This window comes from Pan troglodytes, chromosome 10 (genome assembly GCF_028858775.2).
Source record: "Pan troglodytes isolate AG18354 chromosome 10, NHGRI_mPanTro3-v2.0_pri, whole genome shotgun sequence".
Classification (NCBI taxonomy): domain Eukaryota; kingdom Metazoa; phylum Chordata; class Mammalia; order Primates; family Hominidae; genus Pan; species Pan troglodytes.
The window spans coordinates 1507963-1533502 of record NC_072408.2 but is presented as its reverse complement, the minus strand read 5'-3'; positions in this window follow the sequence as shown (position 1 = coordinate 1533502).

Below are 25540 nucleotides of genomic sequence, written 5' to 3'. Positions count from 1 at the left end.
ATATTTCCATGTTTATAGAGATAGCTATGTAGATATTTCCATGTTTCTACAGATAGCGGTGTAGATATTTCCATGTTTATACAGATCGCAGTGTAGATATTTCCATGTTTATACAGATCGCGGTGTAGATATTTCCATGTTTCTACAGATAGCGGTGTAGATATTTCCATATGTATACAGATCACGGTGTAGATATTTCCATGTTTATGCAGATCGCGGTGTAGATATTTCCATGTTTATACAGATAGCGGTGTATATATTTCCATGTTTTTACAGATATTGGTGTAGATATTTCCATGTTTACACAGATTGCAGTGTAGATATTTCCATCTATCTACAGAGGGCATTGTAGATATTTCCATGTTTATACAGATGGCGGTGTAGATATTTCCATGTTTATATAGATGGTGGTGTAGATATTACCATGTTTATACAGATAGCGGTGTAGATATTTCCAGGTTTATACAGATAGCGGTGTAGATATTTCCATGTTTATACAGATAGCGGTGTAGATATTTCCATGTTTATACAGACCACGGTGTAGATATTTCCATGTTTATACAGATAGCGGTGCAGATATTTCCATGTTTGTACAGATGGCGGTGTTGATATTTCCATCTATACACAGATGACCTTGTAGATAATTCCATGTTTGTACAGATGGCAGCGCAGATATTTCTATGGATATGTAGATGGCGGTGTAGATATTTCCATGTATATACAGATAGCGTTGTAGTCATTTCCATGTTTATATAGAGAGCGGTGTAGATATTTCCATATATGTACACATGGCTGTGTAGATATTTCCATGTTTATACAGATGACGGTGCAGATATTTCCATGTTTATACAGATAACTTTGTAAGTATTTCCATGTTTATACAGATGGCGGTGTAGATATTTTGATGTTTATAGAGATAGTAGTGGAGATATTTCCATGTTTATAGAGATAGCGGTGTAGATATTTCCACGTTTATACTGATCGCGGTGTAGTAATTTCCATGTTTATAGAGATAGCGGTGTGGATATTTCCATGTATATACAGAATGGGGTGTAGATATTTCCATGTTTATAGAGATGGCGTTGTAGATATTTCCATGTTTATACAGATCACGGTGTAGATATTTCCTTGTTTATGCAAATAGCGGTGTAGTTATTTCCATGTTTATACAGATAGCGGTGTAGATATTTCCTTGTTTATACAAATAGCAGTGTAGATATTTCCATGTTTATACAGATCACAGTGTAGATATTTACTTGTTTATACAAATAGCGGTGTAGTTATTTCCATGTTTATACAGATAGCGGTGTGGATATTTCCGTGTTTATACAGATAGCTGTGTGGATATTTCCATGTTTATACAGATAGGGGTGTAGATATTTCCATGTTTATAGAGATGGCGTTGTAGATATTTCCATGTTTATACAGATCACATAGTAGATATTTCCTTGTTTATGCAAATAGCGGTGTAGTTATTTCCATGTTTATACAGATCACGGTGTAGATATTTCCTTGTTTATACAAATAGCGGTGTAGTTATTTCCATGTTTATACAGATAGCGGTGTAGATATTTCCATGTATATACAGATGGCTGTGTAGATATTTCCATGTTTATACAGATGGCTGTGTAGATATTTCCATGTTTATACAGATGACTTGTAGGTATTTCCATGTTTATACAGATGGTGTTGTAGATATTTCCATGTTTATACAGATAGCTGTGTAGATATTTCCATGTTTCTACTGATAGCGGTGTAGGTATTTCCATGTTTATGCACATCGCAGTGTAGATATTTCCATGTTTCTACAGATAGCGGTGTAGATATTTCCATGTTTATACAGATGGCGGTGTAGATATTTCCATGTTTATAGAGATAGCTGTGTAGATATTTCCATGTTTCTACAGATAGTGGCGTAGATATTTCCATGTTTATACAGATCGCGGTGTAGATATTTCCATGTTTATACAGATAGCGGTGTAGGTATTTCCATGTTTATACAGATATTGGTGTAGATATTTCCATGTTTATACAGAGAGCGGTGGAGATATTTCCATGTTTATGCAGATCGCGGTGTAGATATTTCCATGTTTATACAGATAGCGGTGTAGATATTTCCATGTTTTTACAGATATTGGTGTAGTTATTTCCATGTTTACACAGATTGCGGTGTAGATATTTCCATCTTTCTTCAGATGGCATTGTAGATATTTCCATGTTTATACAGATGGCGGTGAAGATTATTTCCATGTTTATATAGATGGTGTTGTAGATATTACCATGTTTATACAGATAGCGGTGTAGATATTTTCAGGTTTATACACATAGCGCTGTAGATATTTCCATGTTTATACAGATGGCAGTGTAGATATTTCGATGTTTATAGAGATGGCTGTGTAGATATTTCCATGTTTATACAGATATCGGTGTAAATAGTTCCATGTTTATACAGATCACGGTGTAGATATTTCCAAGTTTATAGAGATGGCGGTGTATATATTTCCATGTTTATACAGATAGCGGTGTAGATATTTCCATGTTTATACAGACCACGGTGTAGGTATTTCCATGTTTATACAGATAACGGTGCAGATATTTCCATGTTTGTACAGATGGCGGTGTTGATATTTCCATCTCTACACAGATGACCGTGTAGATATTTCCATGTTTATACAGATGGTGGCGCAGATATTTCTATGGATATGTAGATGGCGGTGTAGATATTTCCATGTATATACAGATAGCGGTGTAGTTATTTCCATGTTTATATGGAGAGCGGTGTAGATATTTCCATATATGTACACATGGCTGTGTAGATATTTCCATGTTTATACAGATGGCGGTGTAGATATTTCCATTTTTATACAGATAACTTTGTAAGTATTTCCATGTTTATACAGATGGCGGTGTAGATATTTCGATGTTTATAGAGATAGCAGTGGAGATATTTCCATGTTTATAGAGATAGCGGTGTAGATATTTCCACCTTCATACTCATCACGGTGTAGTTATTTCCATGTTTTTAGAGATAGCGGTGTGGATATTTCCATGTTTATACAGATAGGGGTGTTGATATTTGCATCTTTATAGAGATGGCGTTGTAGATATTTCCATGTTTATACAGATCTCGGTGTAGATATTTCCATGTTTATGCAAATAGCGGTGTAGTTATTTCCATGTTTATACAGATAGCGGTGTAGATATTTCCGTCTTTCTACAGATGGCATTGTAGATATTTCCATGTTTATACAGATGGCAGTGTAGATATTTCCATGTTTACACGGATTGAAGTGTAGATATTTCCATGTTTCTACAGATGGCATTGTAGATATTTCCATGTTTATACAGATGGCGGTGAAGATATTTCCATGTTTATATAGATGGTGTTGTAGATATTACCATGTTTATACAGATAGCGGTGTAGATATTTTCAGGTTGATACAGATAGCGGTGTAGATATTTCCATGTTTATACAGATGGCGGTGTAGATATTTCGATGTTTATAGAGATGGCTGTGTAGAAATTTCCATGTTTATACAGATATCGGTGTAGATATTTCCATGTTTATACAGATCACGGTGTAGATATTTCCATGTTTATAGAGATGGCGGTGTATATATTTCCATGTTTATACAGATAGCGGTGTAGATATTTCCATGTTTATACAGACCACGGTGTAGATATTTCCATGTTTATACAGAAAACGGTGCAGATATTTCCATGTTTGTACAGATGGCGGTGTTGATATTTCCATCTATACACAGATGACCGTGTAGATATTTCCATGTTTATACAGATGGTGGCGCAGATATTTCTATGGATATGTAGATGGCGGTGTAGATATTTCCATGTATATACAGATAGCGGTGTAGTTATTTCCACGTTTATATGGAGAGCGGTGTAGATATTTCCATATATGTACACATGGCTGTGTAGATATTTCCATGCTTATACAGATGGCGGTGTAGATATTTCCATGTTTATTCAGATAACTTTGTAAGTATTTCCATGTTTATACAGATGGCGGTGTAGATATTTCGATGTTTATAGAGATAGCAGTGGAGATATTTCCATGTTTATAGAGATAGCGGTGTAGATATTTCCACCTTCATACTGATCACGGTGTAGTTATTTCCATGTTTTTAGAGATAGCGGTGTGGATATTTCCATGTTTATACAGATAGGGGTGTAGATATTTGCATGTTTATAGAGATGGCGTTGTAGATATTTCCATGTTTATACAGATCACGGTGTAGATATTTCCTTGTTTATGCAAATAGCGGTGTAGTTATTTCCATGTTTATACAGATAGCGGTGTAGATATTTCCTTGTTTATCCAAATAGCATTGTAGATATTTCCATGTTTATACAGATCACGGTGTAGATATTTCCTTCTTTATACAAATAGCGGTGTAGTTATTTCCATGTTTATAAAGATAGCGTTGTAGATATTTCCGTGTATATACAGATGGCTGTGTAGATATTTCCATGTTTATACAGATGGCTGTGTAGATTTTTCCATGTTTATACAGATGACTTGTAGGTATTTCCATGTTTTTACAGATGGCGGTGTAGATATTTCCATGTTTATAGAGATAGCTGTGTAGATATTTCCATGTTTCTACAGATAGCGGTGTAGATATTTCCATGTTTATACAGCTCACGGTGTAGATATTTCCATATTTATACAGATCGCGGTGTAGATATTTCCATGTTTCTACAGATAGCGGTGTAGATATTTCCATATTTATACAGATCGCGGTGTAGATATTTCCATGTTTATGCAGATCGCGGTGTAGATATTTCCATGTTTATACAGATAGCGGTGTAGATATTTCCATGTTTTTACAGATATTGGTGTAGATATTTCCATGTGTACACAGATTGCGGTGTAGATATTTCCATCTTTCTACAGATGGCATTGTAGATATTTCCATGTTTATACAGATGGCGGTGTAGATATTTCCATGTTTATATAGATGGTGGTGTAGATATTACCATGTTTATACAGATAGCGGTGTAGATATTTCCACGTTTATACAAATAGCGGTGTAGATATTTTCATGTTTATACAGATGGCGGTGTAGATATTTGCATGTTTATAGAGATAGCGTTGTAGATATTTCCATGTTTATACAGATCACGGTGTAGATATTTCCTTGTTTATGCAAATAGCGGTGTAGTTATTTCCATGTTTATACAGATAGCGGTGTAGATATTTCCTTGTTTATACAAATAGCAGTGTAGATACTTCCATGTTTATACAGATCACGGTGTAGATATTTCCTTGTTTATACAAATAGCGGTGAAGTTATTTCCATGTTTATACAGATAGCGGTGTAGATATTTCCATGTATATACAGATGGCTGTGTAGATATTTCCATGTTTATACAGATGGCTGTGTAGATATTTCCATGTTTATACAGATGACTTGTAGGTATTTCCATGTTTCTACAGATGGCGGTGTAGATATTTCCATGTTTATAGAGATAGCTGTGTAGATATTTCCATGTTTCTACAGATAGCGGTGTAGATATTTCCATGTTTATACAGATTGCGGTGTAGATATTTCGATGTTTCTGCAGATCGCGGTGTAGATATTTCCATGTTTATACAGATCACGGTGTAGATATTTCCTTGTTTATGCAAATAGCGGTGTAGTTATTTCCATATTTATACAGATAGCGGTGTAGATATTTCCTTGTTTATACAAATAGCAGTGTAGGTATTTCCATGTTTATAAAGATCACGGTGTAGATATTTCCTTGTTTATACAAATAGCGGTGTAGTTATTTCCATGTTTATACAGATAGCGGTGTAGATATTTCCATGTATATACAGATGGATGTGTAGATATTTCCATGTTTATACACATGGCTTTGTAGATATTTCCATGTTTATACAGATGACTTATAGGTATTTCCATGTTTATACAGATGGCGGTGTAGATATTTCCATGTTTATAGAGATAGCTGTGTAGATATTTCCATGTTTCTACAGATAGCGGTGTAGATATTTCCATGTTTATACAAATCGCGGTGTAGATATTTCCATGTTTCTACAGATAGCGGTGTAGATATTTCCATGTTTATACAGATCGCGGTGTAGATATTTCCATGTTTATGCAGATCGCGGTGTAGATAATTCCATGTTTATACAGATAGCGGTGTAGATATTTCCATGTTTTTTACAGATATTGGTGTAGATATTTCCATGTTTACACAGATTGCAGTGTAGATATGTCCATCTTTCTACAGATGGCATTGTAGATATTTCCATGTTTATACAGATGGCAGTGTAGATATTTCCATGTTTATATAGATGGTGATGTAGATATTACCATGTTTATACAGATAGCGGTGTAGATATTTTCAGCTTTATACAGATAGCGGTGAAAGTATTTCCATGTTTATACAGATGGCGGTGTAGATATTTCCATGTTTATAGAGATGGCGGTGTAGATATTTCCATGTTTATACAGATATCGGTGAAAATAGTTCCATGTTTATACAGATCACGTTGTAGATATTTCCATGTTTATAGAGATGGCGGTGTATATATTTCCATGTTTATACAGATAGCGGTGTAGATATTTCCATGTTTATACAGACCACGGTGTAGATATTTCCATGTTTATACAGATAGCGGTGCAGATATTTCCATGTTTGTACAGATGGCGGTGTTGATATTTCCATCTATACACAGATGACCGTGTAGATATTTCCATGTTTATACAGATGGTGGCGCAGATATTTCTATGGATATGTAGATGACGGTGTAGATATTTCCATGTATATACAGATAGCGGTGTAGTTATTTCCATGTTTATATGGAGAGCGGTGTAGATATTTCCATATATGTACACATGGCTGTGTAGATATTTCCATGTTTATACAGATGGCGGTGTAGATATTTCCATGTTTATACAGATAACTTTGTCTGTATTTCCATGTTTATACAGATGGCGGTGTAGATATTTCGATGTTTATATAGATAGTAGTGCAGATATTTCCATGTTTATAGAGATAGCGGTGTAGATATTTCCATGTTTATGCTAATCGCGGTGTAGTTATTTGCATGTTTATAGAGATAGAGCAGTGGATATTTCCATGTTTATACAGATAGGGGTGTAGATATTTCCATGTTTATAGAGATGGCGTTGTAGATATTTCCATGTTTATATAGATCACGGTGTAGATATTTCCTTGTTTATGCAAATAGCGGTGTAGTTATTTCCATGTTTATACAGATAGCGGTGTAGATATTTCCCTGTTTATACAAATAGCAGTGTAGATATTTCCATGTTTATACAGATCACATTGTAGATATTTCCTTGTTTATACAAATAGCGGTGTAGTTATTTCCATGTATATACAGATAGCTGTGTAGGTATTTCCATGTATATACAGATGGCTGTGTAGATATTTCCATGTTTATACAGATGGCTTTGTAGATATTTCCATGTTTATACAGATGACTTGTAGGTATTTCCATGTTTATAGAGATGGCGGTGTAGATATTTCCATGTTTATACAGATATTGTTGTAAATATTTCCATGTTTATACAGATCACGGTGTAGGTATTTCCATGTTTATACAGATAGCGATGTATATATTTCCATGTTTATAGAGATAGCGGTGTAGATATTTCCATGTTTTACAGACCACGGTGTAGATATTTCCATGTTTATACAGATAGCGGTGCAGATATTTCCATGTTTGTACAGATGGCGGTGTTGATATTTCCATCTATACACAGATGACCGTGTAGATATTTCCATGTTTATACAGATGGTGGCACAGATATTTCTATGGATATGTAGATGGCGGTGTAGATATTTCCATGTATATACAGATAGCGGTGTAGTTATTTCCATGTTTATATAGAGAGCGGTGTAGATATTTCCATATATGTACACATGGCTGTGTAGATATTTCCATGTTTATACAGATGGCGGTGTAGATATTTCCATGTTTATACAGATAACTTTGTAAGTATTTCCATGTTTATACAGATGGCGGTGTAGATATTTCGATGTTTATAGAAATAGCAGTGGAGATATTTCCATGTTTATAGAGATAGCGGTGTAGATATTTCCACGTTTATACTGATCACGGTGTAGTTATTTCCATGTTTTTAGAGATAGCAGTGTGGATATTTCCATGTTTATACAGATAGGGGTGTAGATATTTCCATGTTTATAGAGATGGCGTTGTAGATATTTCCATGTTTATACAGATCACGGTGTAGATATTTCCTTGTTTATGCAAATAGCGGTGTAGTTATTTCCATGTTTATACAGATAGCGGTGTAGATATTTCCTTGTTTATACAAATAGCATTGTAGATATTTCCATGTTTATACAGATCATGGTGTAGATATTTCCTTGTTTATACAAATAGCGGTGTAGTTATTTCCATGTTTATACAGATAGCGGTGTAGATATTTCCGTGAATATACAGATGGCTGTGTAGATATTTCCATGTTTATACAGATGGCTTTGTAGATATTTCCATGTTTATACAGATGACTTGTAGGTATTTCCATGTTTATACAGATGGCGGTGTAGATATTTCCATGTTTATAGAGATAGCTGTGTAGATATTTCCATGTTTCTACAGATAGCGGTGTAGATATTTCCATGTTTATACAGATCGCGGTGTAGATATTTCCATGTTTATACAGATCGTGGTGTAGATATTTCCATGTTTCTACAGATAGCGGTGTAGATATTTCCATATTTATACAGATAGCGGTGTAGATATTTCCATGTTTATGCAGATGGCGGTGTAGATATTTCCGTGTTTATGCAGATAGCGGTGTAGATATTTCCATGTTTTTACAGATATTAGTGTAGATATTTCCATGTTTACACAGATTGCAGTGTAGATATTTCAATCTTTCTACAGACGGCATTATAGATATTTCCATGTTTATACAGATGGCGGTGTAGATATTTCCATGTTTATATAGATGGTGGTGTAGATATTACCATGTTTATACAGATAGCGGTGTAAATATTTCCAGGTTTATACAGATAGCGGTGTAGATATTTCCATGTTTATACAGATGGCGGTGTAGATATTTCCATGTTTATAGAGATGGCGGTGTAGATATTTCCATGTTTATACAGATATCGGTGTAAATAGTTCCATGTTTATACAGATCACGGTGTACATATTTCCATGTTTATAGAGATGGCGGTGTATATATTTCCATGTTTATACAGATAGCGGTGTAGATATTTCCATGTTTATACAGGCCACGGTGCAGATATTTCCATGTTTGTACAGATGGCGGTGTTGATATGTCCATCTATACACAGATGACCGTGTAGATAATTCCATGTTTGTACAGATGGCGGAACAGATATTTCTATGGATATGTAGATGGCGGTGTAGATATTTCCATGTATATACAGATAGCGGTGTAGTTATTTCCATGTTTATATAGAGAGCGGTGTAGATATTTCCACATATGTACACATGGCTGTGTAGATATTTCCATGTTTATACAGATGACCGTGCAGATATTTCCATGTTTATACAGATAACTTTGTAAGTATTTCCATGTTTATACAGATGGCGGTGTAGATATTTCGATGTTTACAGAGATAGTAGTGGAGATATTTCCATCTTTATAGAGATAGCGGTGTAGATATTTCCACGTTTATACTGATCGCGGTGTAGTTATTTCCATGTTTATAGAGATAGCGGTGTGGATATTTCCATGTTTATACAGATAGGAGTGTAGATATTTCCATGTTTATAGAGATGGCGTTGTAGATATTTCCATGTTTATACAGATCACGGTGTAGATATTTCCTTGTTTATGCAAATAGCGGTGTAGTTATTTCCATGTTTATACAGATAGCGGTGTAGATATTTCCTTGTTTATACAAATAGCAGTGTAGATATTTCCATGTTTATACAGATCACGGTGTAGATATTTCCTTCTTTATACAAATAGCGGTGTAGTTATTTCCATGTTTATACAGATAGCGGTGTAGATATTTCCATGTATATACAGGTGGCTGTGTAGATATTTCCATGTTTATACAGATGGCTGTGTAGATATTTCCATGTTTATACAGATGACTTGTAGGTATTTCCATGTCTATACAGATGGCGGTGTAGATATTTCCATGTTTATAGAGATAGCTGTGTAGATATTTCCATGTTTATTCAGATCGCGGTTTAGATATTTCCATGTTTCTACAGATAGCGGTGTAGATATTTTCATGTTTATACAGATCGCGGTGTAGATATTTCCATGTTTATGCAGATCGCGGTATAGATATTTCCATGTTTATACAGATAGCGGTGTAGATATTTCCATGTTTTTACAGATATTGGTGTAGATATTTCCATGTTTACACAGATTGCGGTGTAGATATTTCCATCTTTCTACAGATGGCATTGTAGATATTTCCATGTTTATACAGATGGCAGTGTAGATATTTCCATGTTTATATAGATGGTGGTGTAGATATTACCATGTTTATACAGATAGCGGTGTAATTATTTCCATGTTTATACAGATGGCGGTGTAGATATTTCCATGTTTATAGAGATGGCGGTGTAGATATTTCCATGTTTATACAGATATCGTTGTAAATATTTCCATGTTTATACAGATCACGGTGTAGGTATTTCCATGTTTATACAGATAGCGATGTATATATTTCCATGTTTATACAGATAGCGGTGTAGATATTTCCATGTTTATACAGACCACGGTGTAGATATTTCCATGTTTATACAGATAGCGGTGCAGATATTTCCATGTTTGTAGAGATGGCGGTGTTGATATTTCCATCTATACACAGATGACCGTGTAGATATTTCCATGTTTATACAGATGGCGGCGAAGGTATTTCTATGGATATGTAGATGGCGGTGTAGATATTTCGATGTTTATAGAGATAGTAGTGGAGATATTTCCATGTTTATGGAGATAGCGGTGTAGATATTTCCACGTTTATACTGATCGCGGTGTAGTAATTTCCATGTTTATAGAGATAGCGGTGTGGATATTTCCATGTTTATACAGATGACTTGTAGGTATTTCCATGTCTATAGAGATGGCGGTGTAGATATTTCCATGTTTATAGGGATAGCTGTGTAGATATTTCCATGTTTCTACAGATAGCGGTGTAGATATTTCCATGTTTATACAGATCGCATTGTAGATATTTCCATGTTTATTCAGATCACGGTGTAGATATTTCCATGTTTCTACAGATAGCGGTGTAGATATTTTCATGTGTATACAGATCGCGGTGTAGATATTTCCATGTTTATGCAGATAGCGGTATAGATATTTCCATGTTTATACAGATAGCGGTGTAGATATTTCCATGTTGTTACATACATTGGTGTAGATATTTCCATGTTTACACAGATTGCGGTGTAGATATTTCCATCTTTCTGCAGATGGCATTGTAGATATTTCCATGTTTATACAGATGGCGGTGTAGATATTTCCATGTTTATATAGATGGTGGTGTAGATATTACCATGTTTATACAGATAGATATTTCCAGGTTTATACAGATAGCGGTGTAGATATTTCCATGTTTATACAGATGGCGGTGTAGATATTTCCATGTTTATAGAGATGGCGGTGAAGATATTTCCATGTTTATACAGATATCGTTGTAAATATTTCCATGTTTATGCAGATCACGGTGTAGGTATTTCCATGTTTATATAGATAGCGATGTATATATTTCCATGTTTATACAGATAGCGGTGCACATATTTCCATGTTTGTACAGATGGCGGTGTTGATATTTCCATCTATACACAGATGACCGTGTAGATATTTCCATGTTTATACAGATGGCGGCGCAGATATTTCTATGGATATGTAGATGGCGGTGTAGATATTTCCATGTATATACAGAGAGCGGTGTAGTTATTTCCATGTTTATATAGAGAGCGGTGTAGATATTTCCATATATGTACACATGGCTGTGTAGATATTTCCATGTTTATACAGATAACTTTGTAAGTATTTCCATGTTTATACAGATGGCGGTGTAGATATTTCGATGTTTACAGAGATAGCAGTGGAGATATTTCCATGTTTATAGAGATAGCGGTGTAGATATTTCCACCTTTATACTGATCACGGTGTAGTTATTTCCATGTCTTTTGAGATAGCGGTGTGGATATTTCCATGTTTATACAGATAGGAGTGTAGATATTTCCATGTTTATAGAGATGGCGTTGTAGATATTTCCATGTTTATACAGATCACGGTGTAGATATTTCCTTGTTTATGCAAATAGCGGTGTAGTTATTTCCATGTTTATACAGATAGCGGTGTAGATATTTCCTTGTTTATACAAATAGCAGTGTAGATATTTCCATGTTTATACAGATCACGGTGTAGATATTTCCTTCTTTATACAAATAGCGGTGTAGTTATTTCCATGTTTATACAGATAGCGGTGTAGATATTTCCATGTATATACAGGTGGCTGTGTAGATATTTCCATGTTTATACAGATGGCTGTGTAGATATTTCCATGTTTATACAGATGACTTGTAGGTATTTCCATGTCTATACAGATGGCGGTGTAGATATTTCCATGTTTATAGAGATAGCTGTGTAGATATTTCCATGTTTATTCAGATCGCGGTTTAGATATTTCCATGTTTCTACAGATAGCGGTGTAGATATTTTCATGTTTATACAGATCGCGGTGTAGATATTTCCATGTTTATGCAGATCGCGGTATAGATATTTCCATGTTTATACAGATAGCGGTGTAGATATTTCCATGTTTTTACAGATATTGGTGTAGATATTTCCATGTTTACACAGATTGCGGTGTAGATATTTCCATCTTTCTACAGATGGCATTGTAGATATTTCCATGTTTATACAGATGGCAGTGTAGATATTTCCATGTTTATATAGATGGTGGTGTAGATATTACCATGTTTATACAGATAGCGGTGTAATTATTTCCATGTTTATACAGATGGCGGTGTAGATATTTCCATGTTTATAGAGATGGCGGTGTAGATATTTCCATGTTTATACAGATATCGTTGTAAATATTTCCATGTTTATACAGATCACGGTGTAGGTATTTCCATGTTTATACAGATAGCGATGTATATATTTCCATGTTTATACAGATAGCGGTGTAGATATTTCCATGTTTATACAGACCACGGTGTAGATATTTCCATGTTTATACAGATAGCGGTGCAGATATTTCCATGTTTGTAGAGATGGCGGTGTTGATATTTCCATCTATACACAGATGACCGTGTAGATATTTCCATGTTTATACAGATGGCGGCGAAGGTATTTCTATGGATATGTAGATGGCGGTGTAGATATTTCGATGTTTATAGAGATAGTAGTGGAGATATTTCCATGTTTATGGAGATAGCGGTGTAGATATTTCCACGTTTATACTGATCGCGGTGTAGTAATTTCCATGTTTATAGAGATAGCGGTGTGGATATTTCCATGTTTATACAGATGACTTGTAGGTATTTCCATGTCTATAGAGATGGCGGTGTAGATATTTCCATGTTTATAGGGATAGCTGTGTAGATATTTCCATGTTTCTACAGATAGCGGTGTAGATATTTCCATGTTTATACAGATCGCATTGTAGATATTTCCATGTTTATTCAGATCACGGTGTAGATATTTCCATGTTTCTACAGATAGCGGTGTAGATATTTTCATGTGTATACAGATCGCGGTGTAGATATTTCCATGTTTATGCAGATAGCGGTATAGATATTTCCATGTTTATACAGATAGCGGTGTAGATATTTCCATGTTGTTACATACATTGGTGTAGATATTTCCATGTTTACACAGATTGCGGTGTAGATATTTCCATCTTTCTGCAGATGGCATTGTAGATATTTCCATGTTTATACAGATGGCGGTGTAGATATTTCCATGTTTATATAGATGGTGGTGTAGATATTACCATGTTTATACAGATAGATATTTCCAGGTTTATACAGATAGCGGTGTAGATATTTCCATGTTTATACAGATGGCGGTGTAGATATTTCCATGTTTATAGAGATGGCGGTGAAGATATTTCCATGTTTATACAGATATCGTTGTAAATATTTCCATGTTTATGCAGATCACGGTGTAGGTATTTCCATGTTTATATAGATAGCGATGTATATATTTCCATGTTTATACAGATAGCGGTGCACATATTTCCATGTTTGTACAGATGGCGGTGTTGATATTTCCATCTATACACAGATGACCGTGTAGATATTTCCATGTTTATACAGATGGCGGCGCAGATATTTCTATGGATATGTAGATGGCGGTGTAGATATTTCCATGTATATACAGAGAGCGGTGTAGTTATTTCCATGTTTATATAGAGAGCGGTGTAGATATTTCCATATATGTACACATGGCTGTGTAGATATTTCCATGTTTATACAGACAACTTTGTAAGTATTTCCATGTTTATACAGATGGCGGTGTAGATATTTCGATGTTTACAGAGATAGCAGTGGAGATATTTCCATGTTTATAGAGATAGCGGTGTAGATATTTCCACCTTTATACTGATCACGGTGTAGTTATTTCCATGTCTTTTGAGATAGCGGTGTGGATATTTCCATGTTTATACAGATAGGGGTGTAGATATTTCCATGTTTATAGAGATGGCGTTGTAGATATTTCCATGTTTATACAGATCACGGTGTAGATATTTCCTTGTTTATGCAAATAGCGGTGTAGTTATTTCCATGTTTATACAGATAGCGGTGTAGATATTTCCTTGTTTATACAAATAGCATTGTAGATATTTCCATGTTTATACAGATCACGGTGTAGATATTTCCTTGTTTATACAAATAGCGGTGTAGTTATTTCCATGTTTATACACATAGCGGTGTAGATATTTCCATGTATATACAGATGGCTGTGTAGATATTTCCATGTTTATACAGATGGCTGTGTAGATATTTCCATGTTTATACAGATGACTTGTAGGTATTTCCATGTTTATACAGATGGCGGTGTAGATATTTCCATGTTTATAGAGATAGCTGTGTAGATATTTCCATGTTTCTACAGATAGCTGTGTAGATATTTCCATGTTTATACAGATGGCGGTGTAGATATTTCCATGTTTATAGAGATGGCGGTGTAGATATTTCCATGTTTATACAGATATCGTTGTAAATATTTCCATGTTTATACAGATCGCGGTGTAGTTATTTCCATGTTTATACAGATAGCGATGTATATATTTCCATGTTTATACAGATAGCGGTGAGGATATTTCCATGTTTTTACAGACCACGGTGTAGATATTTCCATGTTTATACAGATAGCAGTGCAGATATTTCCATGTTTGTACAGATGGCGGTGTTGATATTTCCATCTATACACAGCTGACCGTGTAGATATTTCCATGTTTATACCGATGGCGGTGCAGATATTTCTATGGATATGTACATGGCAGTGTAGTTATTTCCATGTATGTACAGTTAGCGGTGTAGTTATTTCCATGTTTATATAGAGACCGGAGTAGATATTTCCATATATGTACACATGGCTGTGTAGATATTTCCATGTTTATAGAGATAGTTGTGTAGATATTTCCATGTTTCTACAGATCACGGTGTAGATATTTCCATATTTATACAGATCGCGGTGTAGATATTTCCATGTTTATGCAGATCGCGGTGTAGATATTTCCATGTTTATACAGATAGCGGTGTAGATATTTCCATGTTTTTACAGATATTGGTGTAGATATTTCCATGTTTACACAGATTGCAGTGTAGATATTTCCATCTTTCTACAGACGGCATTGCAGATATTTGCATGTTTATACAGATGGCGGTGTAGATATTTCCATGTTTATATAAATGGTGGTGTAGATATTACCATGTTTATACAGATAGCGGTGTAGATATTTCCAGGTTTATACAGATAGCGGTGTAGATATTTCCATGTTTATACAGATGGCGTTGTAGGTATTTCCATGTTTATAGAGATGGCGGTGTAGATATTTCCATGTTTATACAGATATCGGTGTAAATATTTCCATGTTTATACAGATCACGGTGTACATATTTCCATGTTTATAGAGATGGCGGTGTATATATTTCCATGTTTATACAGATAGCGGTGTAGATATTTCCATGTTTATACAGACCACGGTGTAGATATTTCCATGTTTATACAGATAGCGGTGCAGATATTTCCATGTTTGTACAGATGGCGGTGTTGATATTTCCATCTATACAGAGATGACCGTGTAGATATTTCCATGTTTATACAGATGGCGGCGCAGATATTTCTATGGATATGTAGATGGCGGTGTAGATATTTCCATGTATATACAGATAGCGGTGTAGTTATTTCCATGTTTATATAGAGAGCGGTGTAGATATTTCCATATATGTACACATGGCTGTGTAGATATTTCCATGTTTATACAGATGTCGGTGGAGATATTTACATGTTTATACAGATAACTTTGTAAGTATTTCCATGTTTATACAGATGGCGGTGTAGATATTTCGATGTTTATAGAGATAGCAGTGGAGATATTTCCATGTTTATAGAGATAGCGGTGTAGATATTTCCTCGTTTATACTGATCGCGGTGTAGTTATTTCCATGTTTATAGAGATAGCGGTGTGGATATTCCCATGTTTATACAGATAGGGGTGAGGATATTTCCATGTTTATACAGATGGCGTTGTAGATATTTCCATGTTTATACAGATCACGGTGTAGATATTTCCTTGTTTATGCAAATAGCGGTGTAGTTATCTCCATGTTTATACAGATAGTGGTGTAGATATTTCCTTGTTTATACAAATAGCAGTGTAGATATTTCCATGTTTATACAGATCACGGTATAGATATTTACTTGTTTATATAAATAGCGGTGTAGTTATTTCCATGTTTATACAGATAGCGGTGTAGATATTTCCATGTATATACAGATGGCTGTGTAGATATTTCCATGTTTATACAGATGGCTGTGTATATATTTCCATGTTTATACAGATGACTTGTAGGTATTTCCATGTCTATACAGATGGCGGTGTAGATATTTCCATGTTTATAGAGATAGTTGTGTAGATATTTCCATGTATCTACAGATAGCGGTGTAGATATTTCCATGTTTATACAGATCACGTTGTAGATATTTCCATGTTTATTCAGATCGCGGTGTAGATATTTCCATGTTTCTACAGATAGCGGTGTAGATATTTTCATGTTTATACAGATTGCGGTGTAGTTATTTCCATGTTTATGCAGATCGTGGTATAGATATTTCCATGTTTATACAGATAGCGGTGTGGATATTTCCATGTTTTTACAGATATTGGTGTAGATATTTCCATGTTTACACAGATTGCGGTGTAGATATTTCCATCTTTCTACAGATGGCATTGTAGATATTTCCATGTTTATACAGATGGCGGTATAGATATTTCCATGTTTATATAGATGGTGGTGTAGATATTACCATGTTATACAGATAGCGGTGTAGATATTTCCATGTTTATACAGATGGCGGTGTAGATATTTCCATGTTTATGGAGATGGCGGAGTAGATATTTCCATGTTTATACAGATATCGTTGTAAATATTTCCATGTATATACAGATCACGGTGTAGGTATTTCCATGTTTATACAGATAGCGATGTATATATTTCCATATTTATACAGATAGCGGTGTAGTTATTTCCATGTTTTTACAGACCACGTTGTAGATATTTCCATGTTTATACAGATAGCGGTGCAGATATTTCCATGTTTGTACAGATGGCGGTGTTGATATTTCCATCTATACACAGATGACCGTGTAGATATTTCCATGTTTATACAGATGGCGGCGCATATATTTCTATGGATATGTAGATGGCAGTGTAGATATTTCCATGTATATACAGATAGCGGTGTAGTTATTTCCATGTTTATATAGAGAGCGGTGAAGATATTTCCATATATGTACACATGGCTGTGTAGATATTTCCATGTTTATACAGATGGCGGTGTAGATATTTCCATGTTAATACAGATAACTTTGTAAGTATTTCCATGTTTATACAGATGGCGGTGTAGATATTTCGATGTTTAAAGAAATAGCAGTGGAGATATTTCCATGTTTATAGAGATAGCGGTGTAGATATTTCCACATTTATACTGATCACGGTGTAGTTATTTCCATGTTTTTAGAGATAGCGGTGTGGATATTTCCATGTTTATACAGAAAGGGGTGTAGATATTTCCATGTTTATAGAGATGTCGTTGTAGATATTTCCATGTTTATACAGGTCACGGTGTAGATATTTCCTTGTTTATGCAAATAGCGGTGTAGTTATTTCCATGTTTATACAGATAGCGGTGTAGATATTTCCTTGTTTATACAAATAGCATTGTAGATATTTCCATGTTTATACAGATCACGGTGTAGATATTTCCTTGTTTATACAAATAGCGGTGTAGTTATTTCCATGTTTATACAGAGAGCGGTGTAGATATTTCCGTGAAAATACAGATGGCTGTGTAGATATTTCCATGTTTATACAGATGGCTGTGTAGATATTTCCCTGTTTATACAGATGACTTGTAGGTATTTCCATGTTTATACAGATGGCGGTGTAGATATTTCCATGTTTATAGAGATAGTTGTGTAGATATTTCCATGTTTCTACAGATAGCGGTGTAGATATTTCCATGTTTCTACAGATCGCGGTGTAGATATTTCCATGTTTATACAGATCGCGGTGTAGATATTTCCATGATTCTACAGATCACGGTGTAGATATTTCCATATTTATACAGATCGCGGTGTAGATATTTCCATGTTTATGCAGATCGCGGTGTAGATATTTCCATGTTTATACAGATAGCGGTGTAGATATTTCCATGTTTTTACAGATATTGGTGTAGATATTTCCATGTTTACAAAGATTGCAGTGTAGATATTTCCATCTTTCTACAGACGGCATTGTAGATATTTCCATGTTTATACAGATGGCGGTGTAGATATTTCCTTGTTTATATAGATGGTGGTGTAGATATTACCATGTTTATACAGATAGCGGTGTAGATATTTCCAGGTTTATACAGATAGCGGTGTAGATATTTCCAGGTTTATACAGATGGCGGTGTAGATATTTCCATGTTTATAGAGATGGCGGTGTAGATATTTCCATGTTTATACAGATATCGGTGTAAATATTTCCATGTTTATACAGATCACAGTGTACATATTTCCATGTTTATAGAGATGGCGGTGTATATATTTCCATGTTTATACAGATAGCGTTGTAGATATTTCCATGTTTATACAGACCATGGTGTAGATATTTCCATGTTTATACAGATAGCGGTGCAGATATTTCCATGTTTGTACAGATGGCGGTGTTGATATTTCCATCTATACACAGATGACCGTGTAGATATTTCCATGTTTATACAGATGGCGGCGCAGATATTTCTATGGATATGTCGATGGCGGTGTAGATATTTCCATGTATATACAGATAGCGGTGTAGTTATTTCCATGTTTATATAGAGAGCGGTGTAGATATTTCCATATATGTACACATGGCTGTGTAGATATTTCCATGTTTATACAGATGTCGGTGGAGATATTTACATGTTTATACAGATAACTTTGTAAGTATTTCCATGTTTATACAGATGGCGGTGTAGATATTTCGATGTTTATAGAGATAGTAGTGGAGATATTTCCATGTTTATAGAGATAGCGGTGTAGATATTTCCACGTTTATACTGATTGCGTTGTAGTAATTTCCATGTTTATAGAGATAGCGGTGTGGATATTTCCATGTTTATACAGATAGGGGTGTAGATATTTCCATGTTTATAGAGATGGCGTTGTAGATATTTCCATGTTTATACAGATCACGGTGTAGATATTTCCTTGTTTATGCAAATAGCGGTGTAGTTATTTCCATGTTTATACAGATAGCGGTGTAGATATTTCCTTGTTTATACAAATAGCAGTGTAGATATTTCCATGTTTATACAGATCACGGTATAGATATTTACTTGTTTATATAAATAGCGGTGTAGTTATTTCCATGTTTATACAGATAGCGGTGTAGATATTTCCTTGTATATACAGATGGCTGTGTAGATATTTCCATGTTTATACAGATGGCTGTGTATATATTTCCATGTTTATACAGATGACTTGTAGGTATTTCCATGTCTATACAGATGGCGGTGTAGATATTTCCATGTTTATAGAGATAGCTGTGTAGATATTTCCATGTATCTACAGATAGCGGTGTAGATATTTCCATGTTTATACAGATCACGTTGTAGATATTTCCATGTTTATTCAGATCGCGGTGTAGATATTTCCATGTTTCTACAGATAGCGGTGTAGATATTTTCATGTTTATACAGATTGCGGTGTAGTTATTTCCATGTTTATGCAGATCGCGGTATAGATATTTCCATGTTTATACAGATAGCGGTGTGGATATTTCCATGTTTTTACAGATATTGGTGTAGATATTTCCATGTTTACACAGATTGCGGTGTAGATATTTCCATCTTTCTACAGATGGCATTGTAGATATTTCCATGTTTATACAGATGGCGGTATAGATATTTCCATGTTTATATAGATGGTGGTGTAGATATTACCATGTTATACAGATAGCGGTGTAGATATTTCCATGTTTATACAGATGGCGGTGTAGATATTTCCATGTTTATGGAGATGGCGGAGTAGATATTTCCATGTTTATACAGATATCGTTGTAAATATTTCCATGTATATACAGATCACGGTGTAGGTATTTCCATGTTTATACAGATAGCGATGTATATATTTCCATATTTATACAGATAGCGGTGTAGTTATTTCCATGTTTTTACAGACCACGTTGTAGATATTTCCATGTTTATACAGATAGCGGTGCAGATATTTCCATGTTTGTACAGATGGCGGTGTTGATATTTCCATCTATACACAGATGACCGTGTAGATATTTCCATGTTTATACAGATGGCGGCGCAGATATTTCTATGGATATGTAGATGGCAGTGTAGATATTTCCATGTATATACAGATAGCGGTGTAGTTATTTCCATGTTTATATAGAGAGCGGTGAAGATATTTCCATATATGTACACATGGCTGTGTAGATATTTCCATGTTTATACAGATGGCGGTGTAGATATTTCCATGTTAATACAGATAACTTTGTAACTATTTCCATGTTTATACAGATGGCGGTGTAGATATTTCGATGTTTAAAGAAATAGCAGTGGAGATATTTCCATGTTTATAGAGATAGCGGTGTAGATATTTCCACATTTATACTGATCACGGTGTAGTTATTTCCATGTTTTTAGAGATAGCGGTGTGGATATTTCCATGTTTATACAGAAAGGGGTGTAGATATTTCCATGTTTATAGAGATGTCGTTGTAGATATTTCCATGTTTATACAGGTCACGGTGTAGATATTTCCTTGTTTATGCAAATAGCGGTGTAGTTATTTCCATGTTTATACAGATAGCGGTGTAGATATTTCCTTGTTTATACAAATAGCATTGTAGATATTTCCATGTTTATACAGATCACGGTGTAGATATTTCCTTGTTTATACAAATAGCGGTGTAGTTATTTCCATGTTTATACAGAGAGCGGTGTAGTTATTTCCGTGAAAATACAGATGGCTGTGTAGATATTTCCATGTTTATACAGATGGCTGTGTAGATATTTCCCTGTTTATACAGATGACTTGTAGGTATTTCCATGTTTATACAGATGGCGGTGTAGATATTTCCATGTTTATAGAGATAGTTGTGTAGATATTTCCATGTTTCTACAGATAGCGGTGTAGATATTTCCATGTTTCTACAGATCGCGGTGTAGATATTTCCATGTTTATACAGATCGCGGTGTAGATATTTCCATGATTCTACAGATCACGGTGTAGATATTTCCATATTCATACAGATCGAGGTGTAGATATTTCCATGTTTATGCAGATCGCGGTATAGATATTTCCATGTTTATACAGATAGCGGTGTACATATTTCCATGTTTTTACAGATATTGGTGTAGATATTTCCATGCTTACACAGATTGCGGTGTAGATATTTCCATCTTTCTACAGATGGCATTGTAGATATTTCCATGTTTATACAGATGGCGGTGTAGATATTTCCATGTTTATATAGATGGTGGTGTAGATATTACCATGTTTATACAGATAGCGTTGTAGATATTTCCAGGTTTATACAGATAGCGGTGTAGATATTTCCATGTTTATACAGATGGCGGTGTAGATATTTCCATGTTTATAGAGATGGCGGTGTTGATATTTCCATGTTTATACAGATATCGTTGTAAATATTTCCATGTTTATACAGATATCGATTTATATATTTCCATGTTTATACAGATAGCGGTGTAGATATTTCCATGTTTTTACAGACCACGGTGTAGATATTTCCATGTTTATACAGATAACTTTGTAAGTATTTCCATGTTTATACAGATGGCGGTGTAGATATTTCGATGTTTATAGAAATAGCAGTGGAGATATTTCCATGTTTATAGAGATAGCGGTGTAGATATTTCCACGTTTATACTGATCACGGTGTGGTTACTTCCAGGTTTTTAGAGATAGCGGTGTGGATATTTCCATGTTTATACAGATAGGGGTGTAGATATTTCCATGTTTATAGAGATGTCGTTGTAGATATTTCCATGTTTATACAGATCACGGTGTAGATATTTCCTTGTTTATGCAAATAGCGGTGTAGTTATTTCCATGTTTATACAGATAGCAGTGTAGATATTTCCTTGTTTATACAAATAGCATTGTAGATATTTCCATGTTTATACAGATCACGGGGTAGATATTTCCTTGTTTATACAAATAGCGGTGTAGTTATTTCCATGTTTATACAGATAGCGGTGTAGATATTTCCATGTATATACAGATGGATGTGTAGATATTTCCATGTTTATACACATGGCTTTGTAGATATTTCCATGTTTATACAGATGACTTGTAGGTATTTCCATGTTTATACAGATGGCGGTGTAGATATTTCCATGTTTATAGAGATAGCTGTGTAGGTATTTCCATGTTTCTACAGATAGCGGTGTAGATATTTCCATGTTTATACAGATCGCGTTGTAGATATTTCCATGTTTATACAGATCGCGGTGTAGATATTTCCATGTTTCTACAGATCGCGGTGTAGATATTTCCATATTTATACAGATCGAGGTGTAGATATTTCCATGTTTATGCAGATCGCGGTGTAGATATTTCCATGTTTATACAGATAGCGGTGTAGATATTTCGTTGTTTTTACAGATATTGGTGTATATATTTCCATGTTTACACAGATTGCAGTGTAGATATTTCCATCTTTCTACAGACGGCATTTTAGGTATTTCCATGTTTATACAGATGGCGGTGTAGATATTTCCATGTTTATAGAGATGGCGGTGTAGATATTTCCATGTTTATACAGATATCGGTGTAAATATTTCCATGGTTATACACATCACGGTGTAGATATTTCCATGTTTATAGAGATAGCGGTGTATATATTTCCATGTTTATATAGATAGCGGTGTAGATATTTCCATGTTTATACAGACCACGTTGTAGATATTTCCATGTTTATACAGATAGCGGTGCAGATATTTCCATGTTTGTACAGATGGCGGTGTTGATATTTCCATCTGTACACAGATGACCGTGTAGATATTTCCATGTTTATACAGATGGCGGCGCAGATATTTCTTTGGATATGTAGATGGCGGTGTAGATATTTCCGTGTATATACAGACAGCGGTGTAGTTATTTCCATGTTTATATAGAGAGCGGTGTAGATATTTCCATATATGTACACATGGCTGCGTAGATATTTACATGTTTTTACAGATGGCGGTGTAGATATTTCCATGTTTATGCAGATAACTTTGTAAGTATTTCCATGTTTATACACATGGCGGTGTAGATATTTCAATGTTTATAGAGATAGCAGTGGAGATATTTCCATGTTTATAGAGATAGCGGTGTAGATATTTCCTCGTTTATACTGATCGCGGTGTAGTTATTTCCATGTTTATAGAGATAGCGGTGTGGATATTCCCATGTTTATACAGATAGGGGTGAGGATATTTCCATGTTTATACAGATGGCGTTGTAGATATTTCCATGTTTATACAGATCACGGTGTAGATATTTCCTTGTTTATGCAAATAGCGGTGTAGTTATCTCCATGTTTATACAGATAGTGGTGTAGATATTTCCTTGTTTATACAAATAGCAGTGTAGATATTTCCATGTTTATACAGATCACGGTGTAGATATTTCCTTGTTTATACAAATAGCGGTGTAGTTATTTTCATGTTTATACAGATAGCGGTGTAGATATTTCCTTGTATATACTGATGGCTGTGTAGATATTTCCATGTTTATACAGATGGCTGTGTAGTTATTTCCATGTTTATACAGATGATTTGTAGGTATTTCCATGTTTATACAGATGGCGGTGTAGATATTTCCATGTTTATAGAGATAGCTGTGTAGATATTTCCATGTTTCTACAGATAGCGGTGTAGATATTTCCATGTTTATGCAGATCGCGGTGTGGATATTTCCATGTTTCTACAGATAGCGGTGTAGATATTTCCAGGTTTATACAGATAGCGGTGTAGGTATTTCCATGTTTATACAGATGGCGGTGTAGATATTTCCATGTTTATATAGATGGTGATGTAGATATTACCATGTTTATACAGATAGCGGTGTAGATATTTTCAAGTTTATACAGATAACAGTGTAGATATTTCCATGTTTATACAGATGGCAGTGTAGATATTTCCATGTTTATAGAGATGGCGGTGTAGATATTTCCATGTTTATACAGATATCGTTGTAAATATTTCCATGTTTATACAGATCACGGTGTAGGTATTTCCATGTTTATACAGATAGCGATGTATATATTTCCATGTTTATACAGATAGCGGTGTAGATATTTCCATGTTTATACTGATCACGGTGTAGTTATTTCCATGTATTTAGAGATAGCGGTGTGGATATTTCCATGTTTATTCAGATAGGGGTGTAGATATTTCCATGTTTAGAGGGATGGCGTTGTAGATATTTCCATGTTTATACAGATCACGGTGTAGATATTTCCTTGTTTATACAAATAGCGGTGTAGTTATTTCCATGTTTATACAGATAGCGGTCTAGATATTTCCATGTATATACAGATGGCTGTGTAGATATTTCCATGTTTATACAGATGGCTGTGTAGATATTTCCATGTTTATACAGATGACTTGTAGGTGTTTCCATGTTTATACAGATGGGGGTGTAGATATTTCCATGTTTATAGAGATAGCTGTGTAGATATTTCCATGTTTCTACAGATAGCTGTGTAGATATTTCCATGTTTATACAGATCGCGGTGTAGATATTTCCATGTTTATGCAGATCGTGGTGTAGATATTTC